Source organism: Corylus avellana, chromosome ca1 (genome assembly GCF_901000735.1).
Source record: "Corylus avellana chromosome ca1, CavTom2PMs-1.0".
In the NCBI taxonomy this organism is placed as follows: domain Eukaryota; kingdom Viridiplantae; phylum Streptophyta; class Magnoliopsida; order Fagales; family Betulaceae; genus Corylus; species Corylus avellana.
Window position 1 is genome coordinate 16,302,738 of NC_081541.1, and position 23,669 is coordinate 16,326,406.

The following is a 23,669-nucleotide window of genomic DNA, read 5'->3' on the forward strand; positions in this document are numbered from 1 at the left end:
ATTTGCTGTCATTTTCTATCGTCATCTGGATCACATCAATGGTTTGAAGAAAACTGTAGATTGCGTGGTCATTATAGGGCTTACAAGAAGGCTAGCTAGGCAACTAGGGGCTGTTTGGTAATGGGCATAATTTCAAAAAAGTGGCATGGTATTGTAGAAAATTGATTTATGTGAAAAAAAAAACTTAAGAATGTTTGATATGAAAAAAGTGCAAAAAATTTATTTTGTAGTAATTTTTTTTTAATTTGAATAGTAATAAAAAATAATTATGTGACGTAAAAAGTAAAAATATTAAGAACTGAATTTTGCATGAATAGTATGGGACCAATTTTTGGCCATTACAAAACAGGGCCTAAGGTATCCGCCTTAATTAGGCGCTCAAGAAATAATACCCTAAAAACTAGCATTAAAAGTCCCCCAAGTGATTATGTTTCATACAAAATAGAAGACCACCCCTCCTCCCTCACTTGTGGGTTCAAACCCCATTTTAATAGATGATGCCTAATATGTGAAATATTTTAATTTAGGTGAGAGGTAAATGACGAAGACAATGTTAGAACATAAGACATTTTACTCTGATACCATGATAAATTACCACTTACCCCCAACAACTTAAGTTAATAGAAAGATGTTTAATCATTTAATTAATACTTTAACAGATTAATGGTAGAAAGTGTGCGATTTAGATAAGTTCAAAGCTTGCAGAACATCTAGGAGAGCAAGAGATGGAAGAAAGAAGAGAGGCGGGAATGAAGGAACCCCTTTGTTTTTTTATTTTTTGTTTTTGGGAGTTTAACGTCCCAATTAAGAGGTAAATCTCTCAAATTAAGCTTGCGTTTTTCGTTCGTAACAACACTATCATTTCATAAAATTTACTGGATGTGTTAATGGGTGGGTGTGAGTACTTGCCAATATGGTAGTTATGGGTATAAAATCAATAAAAGGTTTAAAGCTTTATTTGAAAAACCCTAGCTTTAAGGTGGACCATGTTTTAAATGAACTAAATGAGACTAAAGACGAGCCTTAGGGTCTGTAAGCTGAGTATGGACTATTTAACAAAGCTTTTAGTGAAAGAATGATGGTGAGCATGTCGTGACCGGCACAGCCACCCACAAGTAGGGGTCACACCTTGCGGCCTCACTAGTTGAAAAGATCACGTAGGGTTGGATTCACTATATAACTATAGCATGTGTGATTTTACTCCTATGTTTCAAAATGATTGGATTCACTATATAACCGGGTTTCATGCGTGATCTACTCATTAAGTTGTGAGCTTATCGTTTCAATCTTTTTCACATGTAAAACAACCTGTTTTATAGAGAAGCTAGTGATTTGAGTAAGGAAGATCTCAATGTAGATGCAGCTACTTGCCATGAGATTATCGACCTTAGAGTATTCCCAGTAGACTCCCTATAAGGGAGTCTGTTCCCTATGTGTAGGGAATATGTCTAAAAAATTTACAAAAAACGTTCCACAGCAGACTCTCTAAATGAGCCTCAACTATGATGATCGCTACAGTGAAACCCAAAATATAGGGTTCCACCATTACAATCCTTATGATTATTAAAATAAAATAAAAAAACGTTTCTCTCTCTTCTCTACACTCTCCTCTCTCCTCTTATGATTCTCTCTCCTCTCTCCTCTCATATATATATATATATATAATATAATTAAAAAAAAAAATATTTTAATAATATAAGGAATGATTAAGGGAAACTATTGTGGTGTATTTTGACATAAAGGAGTAAAAAGTAGTTTGAATCCTTAAATGTAGGGAAAATGACGAGGAAACTGCTGTGAATGCTCTTATACCACTTGAGGACTTATAGATATATCACTCGTGGTAATTATTGCCTTCAGGTAAAGTTATAGACTTCATGATTTGAGATAATTTTGTGTATTAAAATATAACTTAGACCTACTTTATGGTAGTGATGAATATCATGTAATAATTATAATTACTTGGTGAATGAGACTGAGTTTAACTGGTGGAACTCGTTTTGAACTATTGGATCAAATTCTAATGAGATGGGTGAGTTTGAATTGAAAATGAGAGGCGAGAAGGAGAAAAGTAAATGGGAGGTGTGCCGGTCCTTTTCTAGGGCATCTGCGTTTTGGAATAAATACAATCCCTTGTTCTTTTGAACCACTAGTCTCCATGCACCCCACCATTTGTCTAACTCAATTATTAATTAAGATTTGGCCACAATTTTAAATCATAACCATAAAATATATACAATTCATTTTATTTGAAACGAAGAAGTCTATTCCGTAAAGTACTTTGGCATTGCTATTTCTAGAATCCTGCCTTTTTTATTTTTTTTATTTTTATTTGAGTGATTAACTTAAGGACCCCTTGAGCTAGGTTGTCTTGTCTTTCTTTGTTGTACTTTGGCACTGAAAAAAAAAAAATAATAAGGCTTTGGCATTGAATCCTACCCAATAGACATTATTAAGTAAACTATTTTTTTTTTAAAAAAAATTTTTTATTTAAAAAAAAAGGCTCATGATCGATTAGTTACTTCTTACAAGCTAAGAAAAAATGATTTTTTAAAAAGGTTAATTGGACGGCCAGTCAAAATGATTATAGATGATATATAAGAACAGTTTAGTATACTCAAATTCATCATTGCTATTATTATTGTTGGCATCCATATTTTCTTTCGTAATAACGTACACCAACACTTTGAATTAAAAAAAAACACACCATCACTTGCAAAACTGTGCCGTATCATTTACCACTACGGTATTTAGTAGTGTTCCGCCAACTAACTTTCTTCTCCGCGTGGGAGTACCACCGAATTGACTTTTGACTTTATGAACCCTTTGATTTCAGAAAAAAAAAAAAAATCCCTTTGTCATGATTTAAAAAGTCCACTCACATACACACAACTTACACGGCTTCTAGAAAACATTATATTCAGATTGAAAGTCAAATTATCTGACCTTAATGCCACTATAAATATCCAACTTTCTCTCTTCATTTTTCCTCATCACCCAGTTTGTCCTCCATTCTTTTGCCCACACTCTCTCCAAAAATGGCTGTAGCTTCTAACATGAAAAAGAATCTACTATCTGTTCTCCTGGTTGGAATTATAGTTGGGGTGTTGCCAAGATACTCGGAGGCTCAGAATTGCGGTTGCGCCACAGATCAATGTTGCAGCCGATGGGGTTATTGTGGCACTAGCGACGACTATTGTGGCACGGGGTGCCAGGAGGGCCCTTGTTTTGCTTCCCCTCCTACTAATGATGTTTCGGTGGCTGATATTGTGACACCAGAATTCTTCAACGGGATACTCGATGAGGCAGATGCAAGTTGTGCGGGAAAGAACTTTTTTACACGAGCAGCTTTTCTTGAAGCTACCAATTCATATAATGAATTTGGTAGGATTGGTTCTGTTGATGATTCTAAGCGCGAGATTGCAGCCTTCTTTGGCCATGTTACACATGAGACTGGACGTAAGTTCTTGATCCATCCCTCTCTCTCACTCTAACCTCTAGAAAGATCATGTTCATACTGCATGCACAAGCCTAAAAATTGATATTTTAAGCCATTCTTATTATTCTTATAAATTAATAATATCTTCTGTTGGGTATCCTCTCATTCTTTAATAGCATCTTCAGCAATAGTAGCTAAAATACTTGGTAGAAAACTGCAACTCTCTTATTAACTATTTTTCAATATACACTCCAACATATTTTCTATTCTCTATTTAGTTTTAAATATTATTTTATATTCTTTTATAATTATATTCTATTTCTCATATTTTCATTTGGAAGAAAGAATGATGGTGAGAATTAATATTTTATTTGGATATTGTACTACAGTAAATAGCGGGAGATGTATTTATCTCACCTCTAGCTAATATGCTGAAGGTGAAAGGGTTAGCTACTATTGACATTTTACCTAGTCTATTGAAGATGCTCTCAAAAAACAAACTTGGTTGCATAATCCGTAATAGCTTTCAATAATATTTTTAATACTTTATTATATTTTTCAGGTCATTTGATCCATTAAAGCAATCTATATCATCTTTTGAGAGATCGAAGAGCTCAATTGTTAACATATATAAATTCCATCGATTATATATATATATATACTAAAACATTTCTTGATATAGAAGGCCAAAAATTTAGAATATGATAAAATAAAGAAAAGAAGAAAAAGAAAAATTATGAATTGAAGCAAGAAGTTTATTTTTTCTTCTATGTGCAGACTTTTGCTATATAGAGGAGATAGATGGTCCTTCCAAGGACTACTGTGACGAGACAAACACAGAATATCCCTGCAACCCAGAAAAAGGTTACTATGGGCGTGGACCAATTCAGCTATCTTGGAATTATAATTACGGACCAGCAGGAAAAAGTATTGGGTTCGACGGGTTAAACTCTCCTGAAACGGTTGCGAATGACCCTATTATTTCATTCAAGACAGCCTTATGGTATTGGATGAACAATGTTCACCCAGTCATAAACCAAGGATTTGGGGCGACAATTCGAGCCATTAATGGTAACCTCGAATGTGATGGTGCAAACCCTACAACAGTTCAAAAACGTGTTGACTATTACACTGAATATTGTAATCAACTTGGTGTTGATCCTGGCAGCAATCTCACTTGCTAGTGTAACATAGTTTGCTAGCACCGTGTGGTGTCTTTTTTTTTTTTTTGTTTTTTCCAAGTTAACTCTGATCTCTTTAGCTCGAATAGTTATTTGTTGCTTCTATGATTACTTGTTTAGATTTGATGTATGTTCTAAAATGAAATAAAGGGTATAATTAATTAAGCATCAATATCCGGATTTGGCTTCCATGCGAGTATTTTCCCCTCTTTGGGTCATTAATCTTGGCTCCTTGGACTGTGTATATATATATATTGAAGTTAGGATCATTTATAGATCATTTTCGTACAAAGGATTTTTTATTTTTTATTTATTTTTTCTTATGTAAGTAATCTTGCGTTGGATTTAAGTTAAAGGAGTAAAAAATCTCTCTTTCTGAATCCCCAAATCTGAAATAACCTCTCTCCCTAAGTAGACTAACAAAAACTCTCTCAAAGTCCTCCTAAAATCAATAGCATGTCGTCGCTTTTTACGTTGCTATTTTGTTTTTGTTCCCACAATTTTCCCTATATAGTTTATTTTTTGTTACATAGTTCTATTTTTGTGAATTTGGCCACTGTTGTTTTGGTTTTCTTCTGTGTTTATGTGTTGATACTTTTAATGAATTGGGAGACAATTAGACAAGTGGGTCATAAATGAGTTAGTCTGATTTTGTTGTTTTTCACAACGATTGTTCTTTTTGTACTTGCTCTTATTAGAATGCTCATGTTTAGTTCCTAAGGGGTAACTTAATCAGTTGGGGATTACGCCTTATGCAGCGAAGGTCACTAATTCGAATCTCTCCTCATCCCTCTTGTGTGGATGTGTCAAAAAAAAAAAAAAAAAAAACAGAATGCTCATGTTTAAAGCTAGGGAGCCTATGAAATTAATTAACTATAAATTAAATCAGAGTGTTACTCACAACGTCTCTAAATTAATTAACTCGTAATTAACTCGAACTGCTACATGCATGTGTTAACAAATATTACAAATGCACCGGAAATGAAACATTGATCTAGACTAAAAAGCTATTCACATGTGAGTCATTATTCGTTTATAAATACTGTCATAAAGAATGATGTACATGACTTAACACTTACTCTAAATGCTAAGGAGTTCGTGAACTCAAATGTGAAATGTAGGTTACTTTGATATATCAAGGAGTGATATTTTTTGCGGACAAAAATCTTAATACATTGGATAATCGTATGCAGTAAGCATTATGGGAATACTCGTTTTAAGAATGAATCCAAATCATTTGTTAAAGAACAAAGCCATAAAGAATATTCCCCTTGATTTAGATTTAATGGTAAATAATAATTATATTATCTTGAAGCTCGGGTTTGAGTGTTTCAGTGAGTATACCGAAACTTATGTATGTATAGGGTAAGATAAATTCTCACAAGGTACATAAGGATACCATGATTTTACATCAGTTATTCAAGGAAAGAGGTAGTGAACAAAGTGACAGTCCATAAACTTTGGTTCAACTACGAAATGATTCTATAGAAGAGTAATATATATTAAATAAGTACATTGCGATGATTAATTGATTAAATAAAAAAATACTTATTAGAGTGCAATCACAATTACTTAGTGGAATTAATTGTGATTAAATAGTGTCGTGTGACATGGTCGAGAAACACATGGTCACATGCCTATTCGAGTTCATAGTATTTTTTTTTTCTTTACGTCCTTTTTTTTTTGGAAGTGACTTTAGGTCCCTCTTTGAGTTGATGTAAATTGACTAGTATATATTTATATTAAGGCTCAGTTATATACTTATTTGCTTGAGTTTTTATTTTATTTTATTTTATTTTAATAAAATATGGGCCAAAGAGATTTTTAATCTAAGTCACTGATTGTAGAGAATTGGGCTTAGAAAATTAAATAAAGCTATGGAGTCAAAATTTAATTCTTATAGGCTTGAGCATAAGATTTGGGCTCAATAGAATTATTATAAGTTGATTTAAATGAGTATTGGGTTTGAGGATAAAACCAAAGCTTATGCAAGAAGAAAGCATGTTAGAGTGGATTAGGGTTTTCCCTAGGCGCATGGGGAGAGTATTTTCTCCCCATGGCCGGTTTTCCTAGAGGGCCAAGGGCAGGCCTTTTTCCTCCCTTGGTCAAAATCCTCTGTGGCTTTGTCTCCTACTTCTATCAAGATTCCAGTATTATAAATAGAGGTTTAATTAATTCTCTCTAGGAACCAAATCCTAGGTGAGAAGTAAAATCTGCTTCAAGTCGAATTTGCATACGGCTGTGAAGGAACTCTACGTGAAGGAATAATTTGAGTGTTGGTGTAATCGGGATTTGTCCATCGGAATGGCTGAAGATCTAACACGGTTGTGGGGTAATCTATCCCTGTCGGTGGAGGAGAATGAAGAATTGGAGATTGATGCCGGAGCAGTGGAGGGAGTTGTAGCAAGAGGAAACTTTTGTTGTATTGGAAAGCTAATTACGGATCGAATTGTAAGCAAGAATACTATCAGGCCAAAATTGACACGGAGTTGGCGTCCATTAGGAAATCTGTCGTTCACAGTAGTGGGGGACAACATATTCCTGTTGGATTTTGAACATGTTTGAGATAAGGAAAGGGTAATGGAGGGGTGCCCATGGGTTTTTGAAGGAAATCTCTTCGTGGTGGAAGAATTTGATGGTATCACAGCGCCAAACAATATTGATTTCAAACATGCAGCTTTTTGGGTGAGAATGTTCAAACTCCCGCTAGCTTGCATGAGCAAAGCTGTGGGTACTCAAATTGGATCGTCAATGGGGGTGGTGGAGGATGTCAATACGGATGAAGAAGGTCTCGGGTGGGGTGTGTATTTGCGGGTGGGGATTAAGATTGATATCACCAAACCCTTACCACGTGGGAGGTGATTGAAACTATTGGGCAACTCATTTTGGGTTCCTTTCCAATATGAAAGAATTCCCTACTTCTGTTTTCACTGTGGTACAATTCAACATGGCAAAATGGGGTGTGAGAAGAGGAACAGGTCTCAGGTGCAAGAGGCATCGCTGGAGTATAGCCCTTGGCTAAGGGTTCCATCCCAAAGTGGATGGAAGGACTATGAACGGGAGGCGAGAAATGAAAGAGAAGGCTGTCAATTCCCGACCTCAGGAGGTGACTGGAAGTGGAAAAATCGGCATGAGGAAAGCTCAAACAGGAGAGATAATGTAGTGGAGGATGGGTATCGGAAGGAGGAGCTATAAAATAGGACTCTATCAAACTCCAGCATTGGTGGTGGCTGCGGCGAGGCAAGCCCTAGTCTGGTGGGGGTAAGGGAAGAGACCGAAATGGAAAATGATAGCGTGAATCACGCGCAATTAAATGCAACTTCCGTTGAAAATGTTGAGCTAACGGCTGTGTCTCCAGATTTGTTCTGTCAAGGAAAGGAGGGCGAGATTCTAGGAGATATGGGGAGTGATACTCGGTGTGGTGAAAACGGCCAGAAGGGCACAGGAGCGGCTGACCTGGATCAAACTATAAAGGAAATCTTTAGGAGTATGAACGGTGAAGGACCCCATCAGTCTGCGCCAAAATCAATAGTAGTGGGAAAAAATGGAATAGAAGGAATGGAGGGGCCCTCACGACCTAGAAGTGAACCAGATTTTTACATGGGTTGGTGTGCAGTGGGGGCCTAACAGAATTTAAAAAAACAGTCCCATGAAGGTTTTAGCTGAAGCCCATGCAGAGGGTTACGTTCAAGCAATAACACCACGTTTGACTTGGAAAAGGAAGGCAAGAGCTGGATAGATTCATCCTCAACAGACAGAATTAGTTCATCAAGGGGGAAAGCAGAAAAGAGGAGGGAAAGAGGTTGTTGGGGAGATGAAGAAGAGAAGGACACAAGGGGAGTCTCTGAAGAACATGGGAGAGGAAACACATGGATCGGGTATGGCGGTGGCTGTTAAACAGCCCCGCCCACTGCAATGATAACACTTAGTTGGAACTGCCGAGGGCTTGGGAACTCTCGGGCAATCAAAGACCTATGCCAAATAATTAAGGTCAAGAAGCCCAATGTGATTTTCCTAATGGAAACCAAAAAAAACCAAAAAAATATGGAGAGAATAAAATCCCGGACGGGGTTTCGCAATATGTTTGTTGTGGACTGTGTCGGGAGGAGTGGGGGTCTTGCATTATTATGGAATGAGGAGGTGGGTCTGGAGATTCAGAATTTCAGCCGGCGTCATATTAATGCCACTATCAAGCCGATTCACGGAGGTGTCCCATGGAAGATGATAGGCTTTTACGGCCATCCGCAAGCACATAAGAGGCATGAGGCATGGGAATTACTGCGACATCTAGCTTCTTTATCACCGGAACTGTGGATATGCTTTGGAGATTTTAATGAAATTCTTAAAGCTGATGAGAAAAAAGGTGGGGTAGTACACGCAAGAGGTTTGATGGAAGCTTTTAGAAATACTTTAGAATTTTGCGGCCTAGCAGATTTGGGAGCCAAGGGGCCAAAGTTTACATGGAATAATGGAAGGGAAGATGCGGAATTCATGCAAGAACGGCTTGATAGAGTAGTGGCTAATGCTAAGTGGCGTACAGAATTTCCGAAGGTATCGGTGTCCGTGGAAGCAAACCTTAGCTCTGATCATGCTCCAATTATATGGAGTTTGCATGGGGCAAATGGAAGGAGGCGAATTAGATGTACTTTTAAATATGAGGCGAGTGCAAAGCCATTATTAGAAAGGTATGGCGGGTGAAGGCTTATCAAGGAAGTAGGTGGCAGCTCTTGTTCCAAAGATTGAAGACTTGTAAGGAGGAGTTGACCCTCTGGAATAACAACACACTAAAATCAGCCGAATTGGAGATAAAGAAGAAAACTGAACAGTTGGTTTTGTTACAAGGGGAAGAGGACGATTATGATGGGTGGTAGGTGGGCCTTCTTAAAGAGGACATCCATATGTTGCTAGAGCAGGAAAATATAAGGTGGCAGCAAAAATCAAAAGAATTGTGGCTGAAGAATGGAGATAGGAACACAAAGTACTACCATGCATGTGCCAATCAACGGAGAAGGAGAAATATGATAGACAAGATTATAGATGCAGGGGGCTGTTCGTGGGACAAGGAGGAGGAGATCCAACAAGCCTTCATAAAATATTTTAGCAAGATGTTCTCTTCGAAATCAATGGGAGATATGAGCCATTGCTTCAAAGGAGTAGAAGGCTGAATTACTTAAGAAATGAACATGCAGCTCACTCAGCCATTTACGACTAACGAAATTCAGGAAGCTGTTTTCTAGATGTCCCCCTTGAAGGCCCCACGGCCGGATGGGTATTCGGCTGGATTTTTCCAAGAGAATTGGTCTATTGTGGGAGATGAGGTTTGCCAAGCGATCTTTACTACTTTTAATTCTGGTATTCTTAATATAGATTTGAATTTCACTTATATATCGCTTATACCGAAGAAAAATATTGCTGCTTGTGTTTCTGATTATAGACCTATAAGCCTTTGTAATGTCCTATACAAAATTATTTCCGAAGTGCTTGCAAATAGGTTGAAAGTTCTTTTGCCAGAAATTATTTCTCCAAATCAAAGCGCATTCATACCGAGGAGATTAATTACAGATAACATTTTGGCGGCATATGAATCTCTCCACACAATGCACGCACGCATGTACAGAAAGAAGGGATACATGGCTGTTAAGCTAGATATGAGCAAAGCCTACGACAGGATGGAATGGAATTTTTTGGAGGCGGTTATGTGCAAGATGGGGTTTGCAAGGTAGTGGGTAAAGCTGATAATGATGTGTGTCCGAACTGCAAACTATGCTGTATTGGTTAACGGCAATCCTGTGGGTAAAATTTGGCCTACACGGGGGATTAGGCAAGGGGATCCCATTTCCCCCTACCTATTCCTCCTATGTGCCGAAGCCTTGAGTTCTCAATTGACAAGAGCAGATGATGAGGGTGTTCTAATGGGTGTCCCAACCTCTAAACACGGATCCCGAATTAATCACTTGTTCTTTGCAGACGATAACCTTTTATTTTGCAAGGCGGATTTGAATCATTGGAATCGGTTATCAGGAATCTTAAATACATATGAGTAAGCGTCAGGGCAAAGGTTGAATAAGGAGAAAACTGGAATTTTCTTTAGCCAGAATACACCCATGGAGATGCAAGAACAAATCTTGAGAGTGGTGGGCATCCCATCTTCCCAATGGTACGATACATATTTGGGTTTACCGGCTCTAGTGGGAAAATCAAGAATTAGCGCTTTCCATAGTATAAAGGATTGGGTTTGGTCTAGGCTGCAAGACTGGAAGATCAAATTTTTGTCCCAGGCAGGCAAGGAAATTCTTCTTAAAGCGGTCATACAAGCCATTCCAATATACAGTATGAGCGTATTTTTGCTTCCAAAAACCCTTTATTCAGAAATCAATTCGCTAATGCAAAAGTTTTGGTGGGGACACCAATCAAATGAATCTCGAATTCATTGGATGTGTTGGAAAAGATTGGGAACACCAAAGGCACAAGGAGGGATGGGGTTTAGAGATCTTCATTGCTTCAACAAAGCTTTGCTTGCAAAGCAATATTGGAGATTATGGGAGAACAGGGACAGTTTGGGAGGCTCAGATTATGAAAGCAAAATATTACCCGAGTAGTACGGTACTTGAGGCGAATTTGGGTAATAAGCCGTCATTTGCTTGGTGGAGTATAATTAATTCGGGGGATCTTGTGAAGGAAGGTTTGATATGGCGAATTGGAAATGGGAATAATGTTCAAATTTGGAGAGACAAATGGTTACCAATCCCGAGTACATACAAGATCCAATCTCCTACGGCTGTTTTTGAACGAGGAGGCTAGGGTAAGTGAGTTAATCGAGCAAGATTTACAATGGTGGAATATAAGCCTCCTCAAGCAGATTTTTAATGAAGAAGAGATAAAGGCAATCAAATCTATACCAATTAGCTTAACAAATCAGCCGGATGTTCAAATATGGAGGGGTAAGGCCAATGGAAAATTTTCTATATGTAATGCATACCACCTAGCCAAGGAGGTAGAAAACCAAGCAGCAAAGGTTGAAAGTTCGGATTGTAAGAGAGAGAGCAAGGTGTGGAATGGAATTTGGTCTATGAATGTTCCAAACGCATGGAAAAATTTTATATGGAAGGGATGCCAGAATCTTCTCCCTACAAGAGAGAATCTGGTTAAGCGTAAAGTTATTAAGGAGCCTTGGTGTCTAGTCTGCAATCTGGAAGCTGAAACCATTTTCCACATTTTATGGGAATGCCCTTCTGCGAAGGATGTGTGGGGGGCTAGCAAAAAGAATTTTCAGAAGCAAGGTTGCATGGAATCTGATTTTTTCCATCTAGCGGAAGATTTTTTCCTAGGGTGCAATAAGGAAGATTTTAAACTTTTTGTGGCAATTGCCCGAAAAAATTGGTTTCGAAGGAACAAGCTCGTCCATGAAGGAGTTTTCTCCCATCCAGATGATATTGTACGTGAAGCAATAGTAGCCATAGAAGACTTATCATCAGTGCACCAACAGGATGGTTTACAAATTAATGAAACAGAGAGAGAGGATACCAAAGTATGGAAACAACCCCTTGAGGGATGGGTGAAAGTCAATTGCGATGCGGCGTTGGATACTACCAGAGGGTGTTTTGGAATGGGCATTGTCGTGCGAGACCACGAAGGGAAGGTGAGGGTAGCACAATGCTTATACAGGAAGGGTACGTTAGTACCTGCAGTGGCTGAAGCGATGGCTAGCTTCTATGGGATCAAACTCTGCAAGGAGAAGGGATTTCATAAAGTATGGCTGGAGGGTGATGCAAAAGTGGTGTGTGATGCCCTGAATTCCAGAACCCCCAACAATAATAGAGTGGGGCTGCTTATAGAGGATATAAGGGTGGAGCTTCTTGCGTTTTCTCGATGGCAATGTTCACATATCTGCAGAGAGGCAAATATCGCAGCACATACACTTGTAAAGGATGCTCTCAATTGTGCGAAGGATAGGATTTGGGAAGGAGTAATCCCTGCCAACATCAACTTAATTGTAAACCATGAGATGGTGGTTTTACATGGATAGTATCAATGGAGCTCTTATGCTTTGTTCTTGATTGTACACTTAGAGCATTTGCTCTATTTTGATTTTCCTCAATGAAAGTTATCGTCAATTTAAAAAATAAATAGAGGTTTAATTGAGAAGCAATAAAACATAACTTGAGATTTTGTGAAAACAAAACTCACAACTCTTCCCCACTAGTGTGATGCACGGCCTAGGGAGAATCTTCTCTCTAAGTTTTGCTTGTAGGTTTTTTTTTTTAGTCATTGAGGAATGTACCAACTGATCATTGTTCGTCGTAAATTGATATGTTGTTATGTATTGTGCTAACTATACTCACTAATCAATCAATGCTTGGGAGCTGATTTACTGGTCCCCATTGATCAATTGGCTCTAGCTAGGGTGGTGATTGAGCAGTATTTGGCCATAATGAAGAAAATGATGTTTTAAGGACTAGAGTTAGGGTCACAACTTAGTAAACCTTATTAATGATAGAATATATCAAAGACAAAGAATCTGTGTATTTGAGGAATTTTTTACAACCAAGCTAAATAAACTCACGTGAAACTCTAAACAATGATTTTTTAGCATACCTATGTTGGTATAAAATGTGCATCCTTGTACTGTCATGAAATGTTTTATGATTCAATGTTGTGAGCCTGAATTTCTAGTACAGTTAAATGATTTATGAAATAAATGTCTGCGTTAATCTCAACTTACTATTTTACATGCATGGAAAATGAAATAATAATATGTTTGTATGACATGGCCACATTTGTAAGCAATGTGAAACTTTTTGTGAAAGAAATCCATGACATGTTTACACTAAACTATACCCTATGTCCTAGTTGTGAGATGAGTGATATCGACCATGAATTCGAGGGTTATTGTGACCGGCACCAACCGCCCACAAGTAGGGGTCACACCTTGTGGCCTCACTAGTTGAGAAGATCACTTAGGGTTAGACTTGATCAATCAACTAGAGGTGGTTGGATATGTAACTTGGCCTGGGGCACTAGGGTTGTACCATATTTCCTTATGGACGCACAAATCCTACCGCGATGAGGAAAGGGCCTGGAAATGACATAGTAAGGCGATTTTTACTTGTAATATAATTATATACTATGTAGGTATACTTGTGCATCAATTTCTGCCTTTTCATATTGAGAAATTTACTGCTATGTTTCTAAACGATTGGATTCACTATATAACTGGGTTTCATGCGTGATCTACTCATTAAGTTGCGAATCTTTTTCACATGTAGAACAATTTGTTTTACAAAGAAGCTAGTACTAGGATTTGAGTAAAGAAGATCTCAATATAGATGCAGCTACTTGCCGTGAGATCATCGACCTTATACCACTTGAGGACTTATAGGCCACTAGTGGTAATTACTGCCTGGAGGTAAAGTTATAGACTTCATGATTTGAGATAATTTTGTGTATTAAAATATAACTTAGATCTACTTTATGGTAGTGATGAATATCATGTAATAATTATAATTACTTAGTGAATGAGACTGAGTTTAACTGGTGGAACTCGTTTTGAACTATTGGATCAAATTCTAATGAGATAGGTGAGTTTGAATTGAAAATGAGAGGCGAGAAGGAGAGAAGTAAATGGGAGGTGTGCCGGTCCTTTCCTAGGGCATCTACGTTTTTGAATAAATACGATCCCTTGTTCTTTTGAACCACTAGTCTCCATACAGAGTAATGATATATAAGGAGAACTAGAGTCATCATAGAACCCTCCCAGATGTGATGTAGTTTTTAATAGGGGTGCAAAGGCGGGCGGTTAAAAACCGCCCGCTAACCGCTAACCGCTATAACCGCCAACCGCCTAACCGTCTAACCGTCTAACCGTATTAACCGCTAACCGCCTAACCGCTATAACCGCCTAGCGGTTAGCGGTTAGCGGTTATTGGGTCTACTAACCGTAACCGCTAACCGCTAACCGCTTTTTTATATAATAAATTTTTATAATTATAATTATAAAAATATTTATACATATAACATAATTACTTGATCATTAAATCACAATTTTTTTTAAAAAAATAATTAAATCACAATTTGAGTATTAATATATTATCACTATAATTTATATGATTATATCATATAATCACTTGATCATTAAATCACAATTTGAGTATTAATATATTATCACTATAATTTATATGATTATATATTTTATATCACATGATCAATTGATCATTAAATCATTTGATTATATAATAACAAATTATACATATATAATATGACATAACTCATAAGTATACCAATTCATACTAATACAACAATTAAATATCTAGAGACTTATTTCTAATGTATGTTATAAACTTATAAGTCTATATAAGTCTACATATGTATATGAATAATATAAATGTATAATATCAATACTTAATCGTATGATTTAATGACAATTCAAATACTTTATTCAAGACTTCAAGTGAATCATATTATTAATGTACAATGATAATATGATTCGTATAATATTAAATTAAATAATTGACATTGGATTAAACAATGACCAATGTGTTACTTATAAACACAATTTAAGTATTAATGTATTATCATTATAATTTTAGTAATTTATATATTATCACTATAATTGATATGATTATATCACATGATGATTTGATCATTAAATCATATGATTATATAATAATAAATAATACATATATAATATGACATAACTCATAAGTCATAAGTCTACAAGTTAATCATATGATTCATGTACAATGATAATCACAATTGATTCAATTGAATTAAACAATATATTACTTATAACTACAAGTCTACAATTTAATTAAGGCATTATTAGATACTTTAGGAATTTATGATTTAGGAGTTTGAACATTACCATTTACCATTAGATATTAAGTTCAATTCAAAGAAAAAAGATTATAAGTAAAAATGATAAGAATTTAAATAATTAACTGGTTATGATTTAATATTTAAGGAAATTTTTTAAAGTACAAGTAAATGTAAATTTTGGGTCAAATATTTTTGATTTTTCAATATGGACTCTTTTTATAGCAATTGGGCCCAAGAGGATATTAAAAATACAAGAAAAAAAAAATGAGGGTAAAAAAAAGCCCAAAAAGCCCAAAAAGCCCAATTCTAAAAAAGCGGTTAGCGGGCGGTTATCTATTTCGCTAACCGCTAACCGGCGGTTAACCGCTAACCGTTAACCGCTAGGCGGTTAGTAAAATCTATTAACCGCTAAGGCGGTTACGGTTAGCGGTTATTGCCACTAACCGCTAACCGTAACCGCTTTTGCACCCCTAGTTTTTAAAATTACTAATAGATTAAAATTCAACAATGACGATCTCAAATTAATAAGGATTTTAAAAGCCACAACACATTTGAGAGTATTCTAAGATTACTCTAATCCTCCTTATATAACTACTCATCCATACACCCCATCATTTGTTTAACTCAATTATAACTCAATTATTAATTTTATGGGAAAATTACACTTTACCCCCCTAAAGTTGGCAGCAATTTTCAATTCAAACTTCAAAGTTTCAATTTTTGCAATTCACCCTCACAAAGTTTTAATTTTTTTTTCAATTCAGCCATTCCGTCAGTCAGAGCCGTTTTGACAGACGGAACAGTGATCACGTGCAGTGCACGTGATCACTTATGGCCTTTTCGTACGCAAAATAACCCTATCCCTGTTTCTTCTCCCTTTGCCTTTAGCAGCATCTGTAGATGCTCTATTTGTTTCGCGAGAAAATGTAAGAAGGAAAAGCAAAAGGGATTCATCTTTTTATTTTTTTCGATTTTCTGGATTCTTGGTTATTCATGATTAGTTGGAAGTTACTTTCAACTGACGCTTTTTGGCATTGATTTCGTTTCTCATTCACAAGAAATAAGATTTGTTTGCTTCAATGCTCTGTTTGTTTCCCTAGAAAATGTTGAAAGGAAAAGGAAAAGGACACTGCAAAACCCAACTCATACTTATCTCAAAATTCACAATTGAGAAAAGCAATCCATACCCATCTCACAAATTCACGAGAGAGCCATACCCATTTCGCTAAATCTACCCGAATCCAGAGTGAAACCCGATAATAATCAATCAAAACAATGACGAACACGGTGTTCTTGAAGCTCTCTGACAACGTGGTGCTCAGCATCTTCTTCAAGCTCGAGGAAGACTCGTGCAACTGAAACACAGGGCAAGAACCTCACATCCCTTCGCAAACACCTAGACCTCTCGTCTTTGGAACCCTATTAAGAACAAATTGATCTTATGGGCATTGAGATTTCATTGTAAAATTCTGTTATACTAGATTTCACTTGAGATACAAATCATATTATTGGCCTCTGTTTTGTTTTATAGAACAGTGGATAAGCAAGAAGGGAGGAATGGGGATGTTTCACAGTGGCCATTGGAACCCATTGCCGATGATGAAGCTTTTTCTCTTCATTGACAAGCGTGCATGCGTTTAGAAGGGATGGTGGTATTTTGGGTACGAAAAGGCCATAAGTGATCACGTGCACTGCACGTGATTACTGTTTTATCAGTCAAAACGGCTTTGACTGACCGAATGGCTGAATTGAAAAAATTAAAACGTTGTGGGAGTAGATTGCAAAAATTAAAACTTTGGAGTTCGAATTGAAAATCGTTGCCGACTTTAGAAGGATAAAGTATAATTTTCCCTAATTTTAAATCATAACTATGAAATATATACTATTCATTTTACTTGAAACGAAGTAATCTATTCCATAAAGTGCTTTGGCATTGCTATTTCTAGAATCCCGCCTTTTTTTTTTTTTGTCATTTTTATTGAGTGACTAGCTTAAAAACCCCTTGAGCTAGGTCAATAGACTAGTAGACTAAAAAATTAAAAAAAGAAAAAAAAAAGAAAAGAAGAAAAGAAGAGCTCTTAATCGATTAGTTTACAAGCTAAGATAAAATGGTTTTTAAAAAAGGTCAAGTGGATGGCTAGCTTCGAATTAAAAAAAGAAAAAGAAAAAAGAAACACCCATCACTTTCAAAACTGTGCCGTATCATATACCACTTAGGTAGTTAGTGTTCCACCCACAAACTTTCTTCTCCGCGTGGGAATTTGATTTCAGAAAAAACCCAGTGTCATTATTTAAAAAGTCCACTCGCATACACACACCTTGTAGCACTCACAATAATGTAGTCAAATTTTGATGTAAAATAGTTTTTCAAAATTTATTTTATCTAATTTAGTTAATGAATTTTTAAAATTTTTTTACATCCACTTAGCTATATTTTTATCCATATTATTATTATTATTATTATTATTAATTTTTTTTTATAAGGATTGGATTTTTCTTAAAGATCATACTTTTCATCTTTTTGAAAAAAAGAGAGGTGGAGAGATGAATAGTATAAGAAAATTTTAAGAAAAGAGAGATACGGAAGAGAAATAGTAGGAAAAAATTTGGGGAAAAGAGAGATGTGGAGAGACTAGAGAGGAATAAAATGGCTCCTGTGAATAGTGTCGCAACATGTAACATTTTTTTTTTTTTGGCTAACCCAATAAAATATCCATTTTGTATTTTTTTTTTTTTGTTAATCCAATGTGGGGTTTTTTTTTACAAATTTGATTAGCCATTTTAGATAAAAGTACTATTTGGCTCCTCCATTGTGAATGCTCTTAGAGCATTCATTTATTACGTATATTTTTATGCAAAATGACTAATTAAAACTCACTATATCTAGTTTAGCTAATGAGTTTTAAAAGACACTATACATCTCATTATCTATATTATTTAAATTTAATTTTTTTTAAAATTTTTTTTATAAGGACTGTATTTTTCCTAAATATCCTATTTTTCAACTTTTGGGAAAAAAAGATGTGAAGAGGGAAATAGTAAGAGAAAATTTTGAGAAAAGTAAGATGTAGAAGAGAAATAGTAGGAGAAAATTTTGAAAAAAGAGAAATGTGGAGAGAGAAATAGTATACTAATGAGATAAATGTGTAAATAGTGTCCGCTACATGTAGCGGTGTACTGTTCACAAATGTAACAAAAATGTATTTTGCATTTGAGATGCATAATCCAATGTATAAGATATTTTTAGTGTTTTGCTTATCAATTTTAGATAAAAGTAAAAAATGACTAAACTATTGTTAGTACTCTTACACGGCTTCTAGAAAACATTATATTCAGATTCGAAGTCAAATGATCCCACCTTAACTCCCACTATAAATATCCAATTTTCTCTCTTCATTTTTCCTCATCACCCAGTTTGTCCTCCATTCTTTTGCTCACACTCTCTCCAAAAATGGCCGTAGCTTCTAACATGAAAAAGAATATACTATCTCTTGTTTTGGTTGGAATTATAGCTGGGGCGTTGCCATGATACATAGAGGCTCAGAATTGCGGTTGTGCCACAGATGAATGTTGCAGCCAATGGGGTTATTGTGGCACTAACAATGACTATTGTGGTACAGGATGTCAGGATGGCCCTTGTTACGATTCCCATTCGACTAATGATGTTTTAGTGGCTGATATTGTGACACCAAAATTCTTACGGGATACTTGATGAGGCCGATGCAAGTTGTGTGGGAAAGAACTTTTTCACACGAGTAGCTTTTCTTGAAGCTATCAATTCATTTAATGAATTTGGTAGGATTGGTTCTGTTGATGATTCTAAGTGCGAGATTGCAGCTTTCTTTGGCAATGTTACACATGAGAGTGGATGTAAATTAATCTTGATCCATCTCTCTCTCTAACCTCTAGAATGCTCATGTTCATACTGCATGCACATGCCTAAAAACTGATATTTTAAGCCATTTTTATTATTCTATAAATTAATAATATCTTCTGTTGGGTATCCTCTCATTCTCTATTAGCATCTCCGGCAATAGTAGCTAAGATACTTAATAAAAAACTGCAACTCTCTATATTAACTACTACTTTTTCAATACACACTCCAACATATTTTCTATTATATTCTCTACTTAGTTTTAAATATTATTTCTAATTCTTTTATAATTATATTATATTTCTCATATTTTCATTTGAAAGAAAGAATGATGGTGAAAAATTAATTTTTATTTGGACATTGTACCACAGTAAATAGCAGGAGATGTATTTATCTCACCTCTAGCTAATATGCTGATCGAAGGTGAAAAGGGTTAGCTAATATTGACATTTTACCTACTCTATTGAAGATGCTCTCAAGAAACAAACTTGGTTGCATAATTCTTAATGGCTTTCAATAATATCTTTAATAATTTATTATATTTTTCAGGTCATTTGATCCATTAAAGCAATATATATCATCTTTTGAGAGATCGAATAGCTCAATTGTTAACATATATAAATTCCATCGATTATATATATATATATAAGAAGAAAAAGAAAAATTATGAATTGAAGCAAGAAGTTTATTTTTCTTGTATGTGCAGACTTTTGCTATATAGAGGAAATAGATGGTTCCTACCGGGACTACTGTGATCAGACAAACACAGAATATCCTTGCAATCCGGAAAAAGGTTACTATGGACGTAGACAAATTCAACTATCTTGGAATTTTAATTACAGACCAGCAGGAAATAGCATTGGCTTCGATGGGTTAAACTCTCCTGAAACTGTTGCGAATGACCCTATTATTTCATTCAAGACAGCCTTGTGGTATTTGATGAACTATGTTCACCCAATCATAGACCAAGGATTTGGGGAAACAATTCAAGCTGTTAATTATGGTGACCTCGAATGTGATGGTAGAAACCCTGCCATAGTTCAAAAACGCATTGACTATTACACTGAATATTGTAACCAACTTGGTGTTGATCCTGGCAACAATCTTGCTTGCTAGTGTAACATAGTTTTCTAGCACTGTAGCACCGTGTGGTTTTTTTATTTTCTTCCTTTCCCAGTTAACTCTGATCTCTTTAGCTCAGCTAGTTCTTGATGCTTGTTTAGATTTGATGTATGGTCGAAAATGAAATAAAGGGTATAATCAATCAAGCATCAGTATCCGAATTTGGCTTCAATGCGAGTATTTTAGTGTTTTTCCCTCTTTCGGTCATTAATCGATCTTGGCTCCTTGGACTAATATATGGGAGCTAGAATTTTGGCTTCGGGGGTTAAGATTTTTTATTTTATTTATTTTATGAAAAAGAAACTAAAATTGAAAAACAATCCGATTACAAATATTAAAAAACTTTAACTATGAAATAAGAAAATAATTCAACAAAATTTAATTATTGTTATAAATGTAACATACAATTTATTTTGCGATGCTCTTCGGATTTGATTTCTAACATTATGATGGTAATCAAAGTTCAGACATCCTACTTGAATCGTTTGCCTTGATGTTTGATGAGTGGATGTTGATTGCCCCTCATCCGTAGTTGAGGGTCGGCAACCATATATGACATCCAATGAATTTTACACTACATCAAGGAAAAATTTTGGAGGTTGAGGGGGGGCATTTGACCCCTCTTAACCCCTTCTCTCCGCCCTTGGTCACTATTATTTAGTAAAATTAATTGTGATTAATTAGTGTCTTGTGACATGGTCAATAAACACATGGTCACAGGCTTATTCGAGCTAATAACATTTTTTTCCTTTACGTCCCTTTTTTTTTTTGCAAGTGACTTTAGGTCACTATTTGAGCCCATGTAAATTGACTAGTATTTATATTAAACTTCAGTTATATATTTATTTACTTGGATTTTTTATTTTATTTTAATAATACATGGGCCAAAGAGATTTTTAATCTAAGTGAGTGATTGTAGAGAATTGGGCTTAGGAAATTAAATAGAGCTATGAGTTCAAGATTTAATTTCTATAGGCTTTAAGAATTAAACAGACATTGGGCTTAGAGATTTAATTCTTATAGGCTTGAACATGAGCTTTGGGCTCAATAGAATTAATTCTAAATGCCTAAGTTGAGTTAATTCAGCATTGGACTTGAGGATAAAATCCAAGCCCATGCAAGAAGAAAGCATGTTAGAGTGGATTAGGGTTTTCCCTTAGGTGCATGGAGAGAATATTTTCTCCCCATGGCTGGCTTTTCTAGAGGGGCAAGGAGAGGTCTTTTTCCTCCCTTGATCAAAATCCTCTATGGCTTTGTCTTCTACTTCTCTCAAGAATCCAGTATTATAAAGAGAGGTTTAATTGAGAAGCAAAAAGACATAACTTGAGATTTCGTGAAAACAAACTCACAACTCTTCCCCACAAGAGTGATGCACGACATAGGGAGAGTTTTCTCTCTAATTTTTGCTTATATATATATTAGTTATTGAGGAAAAACTTTGTGAGACTACACTCATAATCATGTTCAGTCATTAAAAAGAAGATCACACTTTGCGTCTATGCGTATGGTTTCAGAAAAGAGATTTGCAACATGTTTTGGGCGAGGTTTTGAAGCACGTATATAGTCCATTACTTGTAGCCTGGCTGGGTTCAACCCTAGGTGGGCCATGCTACTAGTGTTGTCTGTATATAAAACCATTGAATGCAAAGCTAAACAATAAACATAAATCTTTGGACCATTGTGTTAAGCCCATATATACACAACCCTCCACCCGTACCTGACGATCCACATTATATGTTCAATTATTTTAAATCATTTAATAAGAAAATATTTGTTTCAATGCATTTGTTGGAAACATTAGGCTCATAACATATCGCATGGAAATGCATTTAATTGTTTAGTTAGCATTTACTTATCTCGATAGATTATCCTCAGTCGTAGGCATCTTAACTTAACGATACATGGGAAAGCACTTAAGGGTGGTCGACCACCCACCATAGAACTTGGGGGTGGTCACACCACCCTCAGAGCAAGACCCTGTAGGTGCTTTGGGGGTGATACGACCAACCCTGGTGAATTTGGGGTTGGCCATGGCCACCTGCAAACATCATCGGGGGTGGTCAAGGCCCACCCGGAAGGCACTGGGAGTGGTGCAGCCACCCCTAGATCTTATCACCTAGAAAAATCAGGCTTATTTTTTTTAATTTTTAAATTCGACTTTTAGGAAAAAATTGGAGTTTTTTTTTGGTAATTTTGGTCCAATTTCAATTTGGATATATTTATTATTACCGAACAAAGGAATATGGGAAACCTCAACAAGCTGTAGTAGAGTGAGGATTTTGATTTAGATGGGTTAGGATTATAAAATAAATTAAAATAAAAATTGATTATAAATATTAGAAGATATAACTAACTAAATAAATAATCGATATAATAAAATTTGATTATTATTTAAAACATATAAATGTAAGTTACAATTTCTTTTGTCACGTCAAACATTAATTGGCATAAATTTATTGCGTTGTCCTAATGTATCTACAATTATATATTTTATACAAATAAAATATGTAATAAAAACCATTTCATAAACTATTAATTTGAAAGAACAATATAAATATGAAAGCTTACGTAATAAAAGTCTAAATATATACCTAAAACTTTTCAAAAAACAGAAATTGTAAATTTGATAGTTGTTGTATATAATTGTTGAACGACTTGTTTTAGACTTGAAGTTTTTTTTTTTTTTAATCGTAACTCAATGTTCCAAATATCTACTTTAGGGTGTTTTTTTTTTTTTTTTTTTTTTTTTTTGGGATTCAGAATTGATCTAGAGTCGGTGGACAAAAAAAAAAAAAAATCAAGACGCAAAAGAAAAGAAAAAAGAAACAAACAAAAGGACATCTCACACTAAACTGATCGAGTCCCAAGACTTAAAAAAACGGATTCTCGGCTCAGCAGTCTCAATTCAGAGCACTTTTTGAGATAAAAAATAAACGAAGTTGCAAGTGGGCAGGCATAATGTAATTGGGGCCTTTAGAGAAAATGGGATTTTGCCCTTTGGTTGTGGGAGGAGGACGTGTCTTTAATAATGCAATTGTCTTTGTTGACTAAGGGTGTGTTTGAAATTGTGATTTCGCAAGAATAATTTGTGTTTTTAAAAGATATCGCAAAATGTAAAGTGTTTGGCATTGCGATTTAAAATGCGCTTAATCTAAAATAGACAAAAAATATGTTATTTCTATAAGCAGGTTAGGGAGTATTTACTTGAAAATGTGAGAATTTAAACCAACAGCGCGAT

The 23,669-nt window shown here is 35.5% G+C and overlaps 1 pseudogene; it reads left to right on the plus strand.

Moving 5' to 3' along the window:
• The first annotated feature begins 2,999 nt into the window (after positions 1–2,999).
• On the plus strand, positions 3,000–20,425 carry LOC132177504 (uncharacterized; annotated as a pseudogene).
• The last annotated feature ends 3,244 nt before the right edge of the window (positions 20,426–23,669 follow it).